Source organism: Diabrotica undecimpunctata, chromosome 6 (assembly GCF_040954645.1).
Source record: "Diabrotica undecimpunctata isolate CICGRU chromosome 6, icDiaUnde3, whole genome shotgun sequence".
Lineage (NCBI taxonomy): Eukaryota > Metazoa > Arthropoda > Insecta > Coleoptera > Chrysomelidae > Diabrotica > Diabrotica undecimpunctata.
Genome location: NC_092808.1, coordinates 118,799,965 through 118,816,545, shown reverse-complemented (window position 1 = coordinate 118,816,545; position 16,581 = coordinate 118,799,965). Strand labels below are relative to the sequence as shown.

At 32.0% G+C, this 16,581-nt stretch overlaps 1 protein-coding gene across 2 annotated transcripts in view; it reads left to right on the top strand.

Moving 5' to 3' along the window:
- Ten-a (Teneurin-a transmembrane protein) overlaps positions 1-16,581 on the top strand; it is a 621,367-nt gene that overhangs the window by 124,854 nt on the left and 479,932 nt on the right. The window lies entirely within an intron of this gene.

The window sequence follows — 16,581 nt, the reverse complement described above, 5'->3', positions numbered from 1 at the left end:
AAATCAAATTGTTGATAAAACAGACATACGAAAAAAAATAAAAAATACAGAACGTGGTAAAAAATCAGTGAAATTTCAATGACCAATATCGTGTATTGCCTCCCCTTGCTCTAATAACCTCTTGCAGACGACGGGGCATACTCTCAATTTTTCTCCGGATTACATGTTGTGGTATGTTATTCCACTCTCTCACTAACAGATCCTTAAGCTCCTGTCCGTTGTTAGGAGGAGGTGTATGGGTTTGAATACGTTTTTTCAAATCGTCCCAAAAATGTTCGATTTGATTCAGGTCCGGAGACCTAGCTGGCTGGTAATTCCAACTTCGTCCAAGTATTACATACTGATCCTGGCGACTGCGACCGCACGTTGTCCTGCATAAAAACGGCGTTTTCTCCAAGCCCTGCCATGTTGGGCATAACATGTTCTTCCGGAATCTCCGTAATGTACCTTCGTGCAGTTAGGGACCCATTTTCGATGAAGGGTAACTCTGTGTGGAAGTCGGAAGATATACCTCCCCAAGCCATGACCGAGCCTCCACCAAATGGCATTCTTGGAGCAATGCAAGCTTGTGAAAATCGTTCACCGGTTCTCCTCCAAATTCTTACACGTCCATCGGATCCAGTTAGGCAGAAACGGGATTCATCTGAGAATACCACTTTGCTACAATCGTTAATTCCCCAATGCGCGTATTGTCGAGGAAAAGCTAGTCGTGCAACTCGAGGCACCCGGCAAAGTGGCGGTCCTCTAGCCATTACCCGAGAAGATAGCCAAGAAGAACGAAGTCTTCTTCTGACTGTTGCAACACTAAAATTGCGATTTCGTACTTCCTCTAGACGATTTTGATGCATAACCGCAGTTGAGGTCCGGTTTCGTAAAGCCTGAAACACAAGGAAACAGTCATCTAGTGCCCTGGGCGTTCTTCTTCGTTCAGAGCCAGGTCGCCTGATTAGAAAACTTGCCTTCTGAAAGCGTTGAAGCACTCGTTGAACCGTAGAAAGGCTTACGGCAACAGTTCTTGCGACTTGCCGTTGAGTGTGACCGTCTTCCACAAGTGCAACAATTTGTGCCGTTTCAACAACAGTCAAAGGCATTTTTGTCAAAAAATAAACACTAATAATGGCACTAATAAACACTAATTGTGACAATAATAAACGTTTGTCCGTTGCATTTGAACAGAAAGTCGAAGTACAAACGAGACATTTAAAACAAGCGGAGTTACAAGTAACGTTCATTTTGGGAAGTGTGCACATTACCGCGAAATCGGCACTATTGGAATTCTTTGTTACAAAGGAAACCGCAGCAATTCTCAGAAACATGCATTAGTTTGTATTTGTGTTATTATTATTTACGATAAAGCTCGTTAAAAATGAAATATCGGTGATTTTCAAGGTGACCCGGATTTTATGATCGCGAGTGTATATATGGTGATTGGATATCGAAAGAGAAAAAAAGATTATTAGAAAGAAGAATAAACAAAAAAGCAATAAAAAAGGAAGAATATTTACCGATTTATAAATGCTATTAACAAAAAAAATATTTTAGAATGGTGGAAGCTGATAATTAAAACATTGTGGTGTATTTGGCAATGCAAGTTCACAAAAAGAAGGATAACCGAGGCTGACAACGAAGACATTGATAGGTGATTAAAATCTTTATTTTGGAAAACAGTTTCATTTAGGCATTCAGTGACAGAAAGGTACCAAATAAATTTTGTTAATATAATTTAATTAGTGTCATAAGAATTTCAATTTAAAGATAGTTTGTTTTAAATTTACATTGTCTATATTAGATATATATGTGTGTTTTATAATAATTATAATAAAGATAATTAAATAAGATATATAAAAAGATAAGATAAATAAAAAGATAAAGTGCTTAAAAACTAATTCTTCGAGAACCGCGATAAAAACCCTATATATATATATATATATATATATATATATATATATATATATATATATTTGTTGTGTTTTTCAGTTAAATTCAAGAACATCAAAAAATTAAACTTGTTGAAACAGAACAATATAAAAGATAAGATTGTTACCCAACCACATTAGGTAAAAAATCTTGCTGACATCCCTTGACCAATCTTATTGATATCCCTTGTAACATTGTGGATATTTTATCTTTAGATACTGATCATCATCAAATCTCGAAAGGAAAAACACTTGCAACACATTATGTGAAATAAATCCAGATATGCCCTTCCGCAAGCCATCTTGCAGGAAAAAATATTTGGAAAGTGAGGTCCAGGAAGTAGAAGAACATCCTGGTTAAAGAACCACAGAATCTGATTTAACCAAACATCTATGCAGCTTTTTCGCGCTGTTGCAGACAAGATAAAGATTACCATGATGATGGCCAATATTCGTCACGGATATGCACATCAAGAAAAAAATCTTAAGGGCCAAAATTTAGTTTCTCGGTCATTTTAATGTATAACAATAAAATTTAGAACTTTCTTTGGGATCTAGCTAGTAGGCTTCAGTCTCAGTCTCTCAAGTGTGAGAACGTCTCATCTTAAATGTAAATCTAAAAAATTGTTTTGGTTGGGACAAACAAACCAAGATATTAACTAAGCATTTTAATTGTCAAAAAAAAATTGATTTAGTGATACTAACGGCTTCATGCAGGCGACTGCATAACTTCTTGATGACTAATGCTGGTTGGACGGAATTTAGCTCAATAAGGAGATTTCAAGTTGGTAGAGATACTGGAGATCTAAGCCGTTGTAGTATCAAGCAGCTATTAAGTTCTGCATTATATCCGGTATGCTTCAGGAAGGCACTAGAGGCTTCAGGAAGTTCCATCCAATAAGAAGAAACAAGAAAAATTTATTAAGGCAAAACATTTTAGACAAGGATTTAACAATATAAAATTAATGTTGGAAAACAACATATATTTTTATAAATAAATGATATTTAAGAACCTTTTTCCTGCTCCTTGATTGAAGTAAAAGTGACATGACAAGTCAAAAGTCGCTCACTGACAAATAACGTTTGTCGAGTGAAATGTAGCATAGAAATTTTATATATGATCATGGTATAGACAGATTGGAGTCTGAATACAGAAAATTAACTGAAATAAATGAACATTAAAATTAAAAAGTAAGGATTCTGACAAAATATTTAGTAAATCGAAAGTTTAGGGTGGGGTAGGGTTTATTTTCAATATTTTAAACATAGTTTAAAGATTTTTTTGTAAAATTGTTTAATATAAATTATTTAATACATTAGTACATGATAGCAAAACATTTTATAAGTATTATCTAAAATTTTGGTACAAAAAAATTAAAAATTAGAAAAATGGCAGCTAATTTTTCAAGATGAAAAAAAAGTTACTTTGCGGTGTTCATCGTAACTTATAAGTATGTTGACAAACAATTAAAAATATTTTGTTAGTTTATAAGTTTCTCTAGGTCGCAACGTTGAGATATTGTTAATTTTATCGTTTTTTTTTTATTTTAGAAGTAAACAATTTTTTTTTAATCTTTTCAAATTTTTTTTGTTACATTTTGACTAATTAGATGTAAAATTAATGGACAAAATTAAACAACAAAATGGACGATGAAATATCTCGACGTTGCTGGTAGTTTATCTATGAAAGAAGTGTGCAGAATTTGAGAAGGATCGATCTAGTAGTTTTTGAGATACAATGAACACAGACTTATAAGAATAACAAGGATTTTCATCTACTTGAATTAAAATTTATTCTTTTTGATTAACCCGTACCTAACTGCTACTGACAGGGTCAGCGTGACCCATCAATAGTTTTAAACCGCCCTACCCATTTAAGTTTGATAGTGGGGGAGCTGTCTGTCCTTCTATTCTCTGGCCAGTTAGTATTTTATAAAAAGGCAAAGTGAGCAGTTTTGTTGATCGTGTCAAATTAAGTAACATAATATTTTTTGGTTATAAAGGTATGTACCTATTTTTATTATATATATATATATATATATATATATATATATATATATATATATATATATATATTTTATTATGTTAACGGCTTGAATAATTTAAATATTTATATCATTTGCTTAATACACATTTTTTGTTTTAGATAAAATGGATTCTTCAAGTAAGCATTTAACTTTGTCTGAGATGGAAGACATTCTAAACAGTGAAGAGTTTTGGAAAGATTTGGAAGATGCCGATGAAACGACAGATACTCTCCAAGAAGTAGAAAATAAGGAGCAAGCTGCACACAAATTATTTAACTATTCAGGTGAAAGTGACAGCGATGAAATAGACAATGAAATTTACAATGAACACGACTCTGATAGTGAATTTGAGGTTGAACTATTGCATGAAAACACGTTAGACACAGATGATGCCACGAATAACGCTTCAAGTAACAAAACAGCTACTTTGAACATTTCAAAATTAGCTTGGTATGGAAAAGATTCTACAAAATGCGCAAAACAATCGCCAAAAAGGTCCAAAGTAAAATCTCATAACATTATAAGAGTTTTACCAGGACTGAAAGGTTCTACCCGTCAGAATCCACCACTGTGTCCTAAAGAAGCTTGGAAATTATTAATAACTGATGACATGTTGGAAATTATTGTTGAACATACCAACACAAGAATTGACTTAGTATCCTCAAATTACGCTACATTCAAACGACGTAAAAACTCTCTCTCAAAATTTGCCCCAACTTACATTGAAAGAACAGATAAAATTGAGATAGAAGCTTTTATTGGACTTTTATTTATGCAAGGTATATTTAAGTCTAACCATAAAGATTTAAAATCATTATGGGCAGCAGATGGTACAGGGAGAGATTTGTTTAGATGTTCGATGTCACTTGCACGATTCTTATTTTTGCTAAGCTGTTTAAGATTCGACAATCATCTTACAAGGTCTGAATGGTGAAAACTAATTAATTGGCAGCTATATCCAACCTATTTGAAACGTTTGTAAAAAACTCCCAACAGAACTATGTTCCAGGTCCTTACGTAACAGTAAATGAAATGCTGGTACCATTCAGGGGAAGGTGTGCATTTAAAATGTACATACCTAATAAACCTGCGAAATATGGTATAAAAGTGCAGATCTTAGCCAATTCCCAAACACACTACATGTATAACGCGGAGGTCTATACAGGAAAAATTCTCCAACAGAAACAAAAATCGCTATTTTCACATCCAACTGAGGTTGTTCTTCGAATGATAAAATGTATTGAAAATTCCAACCGTAATGTCACTGGAGATAACTGGTACACATCAATGGAATTAACCAACGAGTTAAGAAAACGAGAAATTACATATGTAGGTACAGTGAAGAAAAATAAAAGAATGATTCCTCCAGAATTTATGGCCGAGAGAAAGAGACCTGCTAGTTCTTCAGAGTTCGGATTTACATCAGACAATACTCTGGTATCATATGTCCCAAAAAAGGAAAAATCTGTTGTTTTAATATCATCAATGCATCACGACAGTACTGTTGATCAGAGCACTGGGAAACCCGAAATAATTATGTTTTATAACCAAACCAAAGCAGGTGTAGATGCTTTGGACGAAAAATGTGCAACATATTCCACTTCTCGAAGGACCCGTCGATGGCCTATGGCAATTTTTCACTATATTTTAAATGTGTCTGGTGTAAACAGACGAATAATATATCAGTTTTCCCGAGGAAAAGAAATATCCCGTTACAATTTTTTAAAAGAACTAGGCATTGCACTGTACACGCCACATATGAAGAAAAGACTTTACAACGTAAATGTACCCCGGAAACTTCGATGTCTCGCAGCGAATATCCTTGGAGTAGATATAGATGACACACCTGCACCATTGCCAATACAGAATATATCTAAAAGGAAGAGATGCGCAATTTATCCCGGAAAAAAAGACCGGAAAACAAATACATACTGTTTTGTGTGCAAATTACCTACATGTTTACAATGTGCTCTAAAAATATGCCCAAATTGTAAATAGGAATTTATTTTACATTTAATTTGTTTACCGTTATATAAAAAAGTGTTTATGACTTAAAATAAATGTATTAGCTAATGTTTTTTCTTTATTTCAGAATTTTAAAACTGGGTCACAGTGACCAGTCAATAGCAGCTGCGAGATAACTTTTTGTCGGTAGCAGTTACGGGTTAAGCGTCTTCTGAAGGACTGCAAATATTTTCTTTGCTTATACACAAACTATATTCTTTGTTAATTTACTAATGTTTGTATTTTGAGAACGATTTCCGAAGTGGAAATTGAAACGTCAATAAACGTATTTTAACCTTTAATTGTGGCTTATTCCCATTTAAATAGTAATTATATTCTTCGTTATTGTTGGTCTCTAAAATGATAGTATGGTAACATTTTAAGCGAAAAAATGATGACAGCTTAAGAAGATACAACACAGCCAAAAACAGTCTATCACAAGAAATATTTACGATCAACAATTATTTGATATTCTAAAGCAAACTTGAATAATTTTTTGAAAATAGTTAAAATTATCATGTTTAAAAAAAACATCAATATAACGAAAAATAATGATAACGTCTTATTTTTAATCACTAAAATGTCACCAAACAAAGTTTTAAACCAATTTCATTAAAAATCATGCACGTGACGAATCCTTTAAGAAAATATAAAATTATAAATTTATGTTTCCCATATTTCTGTCAAGTGTGATAAAAATTAAATAATATACAGTGGAATTACTATCAAAAAACTTTTATCAAGAAATATTTGGTTGAATAACCACATTTTTGTCCTAGTAACCTAACCCTTGTATATCCCAATAGTTATATCTCCTCCTGTATATATATTTCTTTTCCATAATTCTATTGCATTCGTACAGTTTTTCATATTTCGAAGTAATTTCGATATAAAAACCCTTGACAGAAGATTGCAGGAACCGCACTGTAATTGCATTATCCCTTCTCAAGCTGATATACATGTATATATGCATGCAAAATTTCAAGGCAGAATGAAGTTTTGATTCCTTTAGAGTATATATGAGTTGCTTACAAAGAAAATAGCCTGCATGTCCTGTCTGCTGCAGATAGTCGCTTGAAGTGAAATGCGATTTTCAAAAGAGCGTTAAATTCGACGATTGTCATAACAAGGGTGCTATCTACAACTATTCTTTTTATTTAATTTGGCTAAAGCATGCGGTTTTTGAAATTTACCATAATAATTAAAATGTTACGTGAAAGATGACTCTTCGTCCTATATTCTGAGTATACTTTAAATCATTTACATATTTTGCTACTAAAAAAAACTACATTTAGAGCTCAACCTTTACTTTAGTTTTCTTACTACAGATTTTTATTACTTAATATTATTTTTGGTTAACTTTGCACTGGTCGCGCCCGTAAAATTTAATCAATGGTCGCGCCTAGTCTTACAGACCCCCATATTTATTTCGTGTACTATTTGTAAAATTTTAAAAAATGCCAATTTTGGTTTATTGGTTAAGGGAAATATTTGTTTTATTTACCATGTATTATTATTATTATTTTAATTACCATGATTATAGAAAACCATTTATTATTACTTCTTTATAAAGACTAAAAAGATCAACAAAATGCTGCAAAATTGATCTAAAAATATCAAAATATAATATTATATCTAGACCCGTTTATAAACAAGTTGTGCACATTTAATGCGAGTGCTTTAGACATATAAACTTTACCTCTTCTCTTCTTTGACGTACCTGGAGCGGTAGGTTTTTTATCAAGGACCTTCGTTTTATTTAATTTGTTTTCGGTTAATGATGAGGCCAGATTCCCAGATTCTTTAAAATAATATACGCATTGATATAATTTTTCATTAGGATTATTCAGGTGGTATATTATGTATGAGTTTGTGGCACCAATATTCATTAACATGTAAAAAAACAACCATGGACTATCTTCTGTAGTTTCTTGAAACACCGTACTGCTAACAACTAACTTAACTTGTTGTTTCCTTTAATCTCACGTTAATCGATTATCAAAGCGAAAACATCGAAATAAAAAAGAAATAATTTTTTTTTTTCGACAATGTTAGGCAAAATCTTTCAACGCTGCAACTAGATTTGTCCCATAAATCATCCCCCCTTAGCCGACTTCTTTCTAGAAAAACATCCATATATAATAAAACTAACAAACATCTTATTTCGACTGCATCTATACGTCAAGCATATCTTTCTCTTGTGTAGTTGTTTGCTATTTGTTGAATATATTTATTCATATTTTCTATAATTAAATTTAGTAATTCTTTGGTAAAAAGAACTCCCAGGTTTCCAAGGTACAAGTTGATTTTTTGTGAAATTGGCTACTCTAGGCAATTTTACAGTAATATACGATTTTATAGTACGAACTCGTTTACTCGGACAATGTTTATTCCACTTTATTATTTTATCACCCCGATATAATAAGTACTTTTACTTTTTTTCTGGTATTTGTATTTCTACGTCATCGTCACGGGAATTATCTACTCGTTCCGTAGAGGAGCCCTCTTTACTAACCTCAGTTTTATCCTGTTCATCCTCTGACTTAGCATCTTCAAACTTTATATCAGAATCCATTTCATCAAACAATTTCTGTAAACATTGGATTCCGTTTCGTAATTCATCTTTATTCACTATAACTCAGAATAACTTATATAATTATAGATACCTCTCTCTGTGAATACCAATACAATACTGACTTATGTTTCACGTCGAGCCTAGCCTGACAGACTCGATCTACACATTTCACGAAGGCCAGTCATCTGATTTAGTTGTTATTATTCAGGGTTGTAGGTACTAATGTTTTAAGAAGGTATTAAAACAGTGGCGCTGTAATTTCTAGCTAATGCATAAACTACATGAATATATCCAAGAGCAGGGTCTACTAGGCGCGACCGGTGCAGTGTTAAAAAACTTCTAAATAACTAAAAATCCTAAAAACGTATTTTAATACCAAACAATACATTAGTTTCTATTCAGGGTACTGGTGCTCTAAACCTGGTCCATCAATTCGACTTGGTCGAGCTTAGAAAAGAAATAATCCGAATGCTAGATCTACTCTTTTTAAAGCAAAAAGATTACGCTATGTGGACAAACATATACATATAAAAGAAACTAGGAGAAGATGCTGTCATTGTAGTACTAAACAAATGTGCATGATGTAACGTAGCATTATAATATATCGAGTATTTTTAGCTTTCTCATCATTATCTTGGTTAAAAAAGTTTTTCGGCTTTATACTAATAAAAATTTGTATTCTAAAGATCGTTTAGATTTTAAGTCGTTTAATTTTTCTACTTTTGTTCTTACCTTATGATTAAATTAATAAAAAAATATTTATTTCATGTTTAGTATAATCAATATTTATATTGATTATACAATATAATAATAATACTACTACTACTTGTCGGTTTATAACGTTCTCCGCCGTTTTCCGACTTCCAATCACCACTTAGACGGGTTGTTCCATAGATCTTCTTCTATGGCCCTTTCTCTCAGTTCTTTATTTATTCCTTCGCTCCAACTTTTTCTCTGTCTACCTCGTTTTCTTTTTTCCTTCTGGTTGCCACTTTAGTATTTCTTTTGGCATTCGTTGTTCGTCCATTCTTTGTATGTGTCCGAACCAGGTAAGTTGTTTTGTTGTTAGGTCTTCTGTGATTGTTCGTTTAATTCCCATTATTTCTCTAATGCGTTCCTTGGTAATCCTTTCTCTTCTAGATCGTCCTGCGGCTCTTCTCCAAAAATCCATTTCCGTCGCTTTCAGCGTTGACAGTGTTCTTTCTTTCAGTGGCCATACCTCGCAGCTGTATAAAGTGATACTTTTTACTATAGTCTCATATATCCTCTTTTTATTTTCTTTGCTGATGGATTGGTCCCATAAAATGGTGTTTACCATTGTGATGGCTTTTCTCCCTGACGTATTTCTCTCTCTGGCTTTGTCTAATGTTCCATTTTGTGAAATAGTGATACCTAGGTATTTGTAGTCACAGCAGTGCTTTATCGTAGTGTTATCGTCTAATATGAGATCTTTTTGTTCTGCTCCAATGCACAGGTATTCGGTTTTCTTTTTATTTACTTCTAGACCCCATATATCATACTCTTCAATTAATTTTCGTGCCGTATAGTTTAAATCGTCATAATCTTGAACCATTATTACTTGATCGTCTGCAAAGTTAAGCGTATATACCATAGTATTGGTGAGCGGTATCCCCATTGTCCTGCATTTTTGTTTCCATCTTTTTAAAGCACTTTCGAGGTATATTTTAAATAAAGTGGGAGACAAGCAACATCCTTGCTTTAATCCTTTTGATGTTATAAATCCTGTTGTTATTTATGTCCCTGCTTTTATCCTTGTTATTATCTTTGTTATATTTTGTGTATTATCTTTGTTATATTATTAATAATAATAATAATAATAATAATAATACTTTTCTCTTTTTTTTTCCATAAAAATGAGATATTTTGGAAACGCTATAAATATGTACCACCAAACTTTTACAACTTTTTTGGAACGCTTAGTGGTACATATATGTACTTTCAAAAAACTAAAAAACTTTTACCAAAATGTTACTTTGATGACTATTTATTTTTTAATTATATCCCCCAAATCTCAGTTATTACAAAAAACACAATATTTGAAAGTCCCTTCTGTTTTGTACGTTATAGGATTAATCAAGATTTAAGTTAAGAAAAAATATCCATTTTTTTGTCTTCATTATATATATTTTTTTAAATTATGAACCCCCAATATATCCAATTAGGGGTTTACAACGATGTCTTGTATTTATAAAAAATCTCGATTTATTTACAATCAAACCAAGAGGGGTAACAGCCTCTAAACTTATCCAAATACGCTTTTTATACATTCACAAATCACATTAATCTATCAGACAAAAGCATCCTGAAATTCACGCTCAATGAATACGGCATCTACAGTATACACAAAGAGAAAGCCAGCAAAAAGAAGACACAAGAGGAAAAAAAAGTACGAATCGTCAATGTATACACACAATTCCAACAAATATTCGATATCCAGCCTCTCGATTAAACCTTTTACTATAAAAATCGGATATCCGTTTCGGAGACGAAGAATTTCTTCCTTTAGATAATAATGCGAAAAGAAAGGCGACATTCCACTGAAATATATTGTCGCGAGGGAATATCCAAAAGCTTATAGACACATTAATAGAATTCTTCGAATGTTTCATATCAAAGCGCTTCGAATCCCATTTTGAATTTTATATTTTGGATGGATGTTCGAGTATAAGATTTCGAGGCTTAAAAATTACATTTATCATCGTATACATGAATAAATATATCTAACTCACTACAAATTTCCAAATTTATGCGCTTAAAAACGTCGTTTTTATATCAGCTTAAAAAAGCTTAAAATTGTAAACATTTTAAAGTATTCGAACAAAACAAAGGTTAAACTATAAAGGTAGGTACTGTCAATAGAGGTTATAAATAATAAACATTTAAATAGCTATTAATTTGCTTAATATATGTTTAGCATTTGACTGAAACTTGTTTAAAATGTTGAAAGTGTGGGAAACGAGTGTATCTCTGGGCAATCAGATAGAATTTATCAAAAACTATTTGATAAATACCAATCTTTATTATTATTAGACTTCAGTTATATGTGCGTGCATATTAATTTGCATGTTTTATAAGTTTTTGAAAAAAATGCATACGATGCTATTTTTTAGCATATATTTGAAATATTTTTAAAAAATAACTAGTTTATCTATTTTTGCTTATAGCAATATTTAAAGTTCCGCTTATAAAGTAGGTAGGTAGTAAGGTATGTATTAGGTATGTATGTATACATTTATATTCACCACTAGACCTGCATAGGCTTAATTGGGCTACATATGCTGACAAGTCAGCACTCAGGACTACGCGAATCTCGAAAGAATCAACATTTTGGCAGAGATTCTCAAAACAGATCGAACACTAATTCTACGGAACACAAAAAGAAACATGGAGAATAATCAGAGGAAAAAAAAGAGAAAAACGAACTAATAAAAATGAAACACATTCAGAAGGAAACATGGGTAAACTACCAATAGGTAACGAAAAACGAAAAAATAAATATTGAGGAAGAAGAGGTAAAGAAAGCATTAAGGAAATTGAAAAATAGAAAATCACCAAGAGAGGACAGAATACCGAACGAACTCCTAAAGTATGGAGGACCAGATCTGAACAAACTATTAAAACTAATCCAAAAAATAAATAGAATAAAACAGAATTCCTCAAGAATGCTGATCAAGCATCCTAATACTTCTTTTCAAAGAGTTAAACCAATCGGACCCGAAAAAGTACAGATAAGTTAATTTATTAATCACAACACTAAAATAAACAACCAAAGTGATAAAAAATCAACTCGATGAAATTATCACACTAGCAGAAGAACAAGGTTTCAGGTCGGGAAGATCATGCACCGACGCTTTATAATGAGGCAAGTGCAAGAAAAATAATTAGAATAAAACAAACCGGCATATCTATGTTTCGTGAACCTTAAGAAGGCATTTGATTGGGTCAGATTAAAGGACATTATCCACTTATTGTACGCAATAGAGATACTTCTAGGAATAATCAAAGTATTTACCAAAACAACACAATAAAAGTAAAAGTGGGAGAAGAACTAACCGACCCTATTAAAGCTGGTTATGGGATAAGACAGGGAGATTCGCGGAGTCCTCTATTATTCAACCTGGTTATGGATAAAATAATAAAAAAACGGATGTGGCAGTCCAGTGGGACTGCCGGTAGAAGTTACACTTCTATACACGCATTCGCCTTTACAAATTTATTTGGGAGTCAATCTGAACAATCATTATATATGTAATGCTATAGGTAAGACATAGCAGAAAGAGAAACAGAATTAATAACAACTTACTAACAATGAATAAACATTTGATCTGTAATAATAATAATAAAAATATATTTTTATTTTCATATATGTATGAAAGGAGTTGAATGCAAAAATTTTTTTACACATACTCTACAGTAAAATTCATTGTTTATTTTGTTATTAATATAAAAATACAATACAATACACTGCAACATAATTCAATATAATAATACAATACAAATTAAAATGCAATATGTAATAATATTAATAAAAAAGTCCTCCCCGACTGGGAATCGTACCCCGGTCTCCTGCGTGACAGGCGGGGATACTGACTACTATACTACCGAGGACATGACACCAACGTATTCCAAAATTGACAGTTCTGGGTCATACAGTGATTTATCGAGATTATTATTTTGAAATGCAAAAGACTAATATAATTGTGAACATTTAATAAATAATACAAAACATATCACATAAATAATAATATTAATAAATATTTTATTATCTATATATATAATATTATATGTATATATATATATAATATATATAATAATAAATATATATACAAAAGGAACATTTTTATATTCGAGGGAGGAAGAAAGAGAAAATATATCTTCTGTCTTTCTCTTACTCATTATCTTACATATGTATTGATTTCACAGATTCACTCCCATACAAATTTTCAACGCGGAGCGCGCGTATAGAAGTATAACTTCAAAAAGTAAGAAATAAAAAATGATACCAAATGGGAGAAAAACAAATTAAAATAATCTGCTATGCAGACGACGCAGTACTACTCTCTCAAAGTGAAGACGATTTACAACGTATGCTGCACCAATTTAATAAAATAATAAAAATATCGGGGGGAAATGGCAGAATTTACAAAACAGTTATCAGACCAATAATGACATACACCGCATAAACACGACCTGACACAGAGAGGACAAAAAGGATGTTAGAAGAGATGAAAGCACAGCAGAAAAAATTGATGTTAAGGCACTATGGGACAGAGCTAGAAGTACAGATTTACGACGTATATGAAAGGTGAAGAACATTAAGAACGGGGTGGGAAATAAAGGAGTAGAATTGGACGATCATATAAGCCGAATAACAACAAATGGAGTGGTAAAGACGGCAAGAGACGGTTCTCCAATACAAAGACGATCAGTAGGACGACCACTAAAACGTTAAAAAGACAACCTACTGGAGGCACATTTAAAAATAGAGAAAGTCAGGTCTACATAAAATAAAGAAGAAGAAAAATAAGAACATTTAAAAACAAATTATGGTTATAAAAAAACCATTTTATTATCATCTAAATAAAACAAAATTACAACAACAAAAAAACAATTTTAATAAAACTAACATATCAATAAACATATTTTTACCTTTTTTAACAAATGTTCAATGTAGCTCTTATTTACCTCAATAAGCTTATCAATTCTTTCGTTGAACGATCTTCTAACTTTAAAAGATATGTTTGACTGATTGGCAATAAAACTAGCGGAATTTAATATTTTTTGCCATAGTGCTTGACGATTATTTAATTTTTGTGAGTAAACCAATAATTTAGTATGACCCCAAAAATAAAAATCTAAGTGATTACAATCGGGTGTTCTAGGCGGCCACATAACTTCACTATCTCGCAAATCCAATGAGGAAATTGCTGACCCATATAGTTCCGTACTATTAAAGGACAACGAGGCAGAGCAGACAACAAAGTTTAGTTTGTAGAAACTCTAAATACGACTTAAAATTCAATTTTTCTGGTAATGAATAGGCCCAACAAACTATCTCCAAATATACCGCACGATACATTAACCTTAAATTCGCCTTGAAAATGTGATTCTCAAAATAGACAGATTTTTCATATCCCAACTGTAGCTGCCTCTTCAGTTAAATACTTCTCTACGTGTACATGTAGCCTTGTCAGTAAAAAAAATGTATTTATTAAAATTACGATTTTTGTTTTTTATATATTGGCCACTGAGCAAAATTCGATCGTAAAGGATAATCCCTAGGTACATTTTATATGTGTGTAAAAAAAACTGAACAGTTTCTTACTTTAGTCATTGCTGATAAATGAGAAGTACTTAATTGAGAACTATTGGTAACTCGCTCTGAAATATCATCCTGATAATCAACTGTTAAAATTTTAGGTTATCCCACATCATTTTTAGGCTTAAATTGTTCAGTATCTCCTAATCGACTAAAAATATTACTCAAAAATTGGCGATTGGGTTGAAGTCTACCTGGATACACTTTTCGTTATCTTCGTGCAGCAGCAAGATACATAATCATTCATTCTTATATTCTCTTATACACAATCATCATCATTATTCTGACTTTACAACCCTACGTTGGTCCTATCCTCCTCAATAATGTCTCTCCAGTCGTCCCCATCCATCGCCTTCCTCGGCCAAGAACGTATTCGCATATTTTTCATGTCTTCATCGATGTTATCAAGGAACCTTGTTCCGGGTCTTAGTCTTCTTCTCTGACCAATGGGTCTATCAATGAGTGTTTTTCTAGCTGGGTTATTTTGTTCCATCAGCATTATATGCCCCATCCACCTCAGATGTCCTATCTTAATATGTTTTACGATATCTAGTTCCTGGTATATTCTATAAAGTTCGAAGTTATATCGTCTTCTCCACACTCCATTGTCATTCGCTGCTCCATAGAGTCGCCTTAGTACTTTTCTTTCGAAACATCCTAACATGTTTTCATTACTTTTTGTCCAGGTCTCTGAACTATATGTTAGGACTGGGCGTATTATTGTTTTGTAGGGGTTTATTTTTGTATTTCTCGACATAATTGTGGATTTAAAGAGGAGATTAAGTCCAAAATAGCAGCTTATCACTGCGGTTTATCTCTGCGGTAGTGTTATTTTCAGTATTAAGGAGCGCTCCCAGGTACACAAATTTGTTCATTGCTTGATGAATGTTCATGACGTCATTTTCTATAACAAGTGGTCGTAGGATTTATAGTTGCATGCTTATTTTTATATAATTCGTTTTGTTGGTGTTTATTATTAAATCTTTTTTGTAGCTGATTCTAATAATGATACATACGCCTCTCGTATAGTTTTTTCCGTTTTCAACAATATTGATATCATTAGCATAGGCATGGATTTGCACTGATTTATTATATACTGAATCCATAGTTGTTATTTGTGCCATACGTATTACAGAGTCAGATTAAATAATATACAAGAGAAAGAGTCGCCCTGGTGCATCCCGTTATTTGTTTTAAAAGGTTCAGATAGTTCCCTCTGAATTCGTACTCTACATTCAACTTTTTCATGAGTTACTTTTGTTAAATTTGGCAACTAATTTGGTATTACTAGCTCTTTTATTGCTCTGAACATTTCTCTTCTATTCATATTATGCATGAATAAGCATTTATCTAAACTATGTGGAGAAATACTTCAAGTCATATTAATTTGATTGTGATATTGTAAATAAATGTAGAGAACAGTTTATTCGTTGTGAAGTGTTTTTAAAATATTTATTTGAACATTTGCTTTAAAAGATTTATTTAATATGTTATTAAACTTGTTCTGTTATTTAGATTATAACAAAATGGTTCTTTTTAGAACTACAATTTGTTTTTAAATGTTGAATACATTTATTCGTTTTAAAAAATTTTCGTAATTAGCACATTATGTATTTTTAATAGCAATTGAAATTTTCATATGCATAATAAATGCAATCGTATGACCCAAAAATACCGACATAATTAATACATTAATCAAAATAACTACGCCGCTTAATT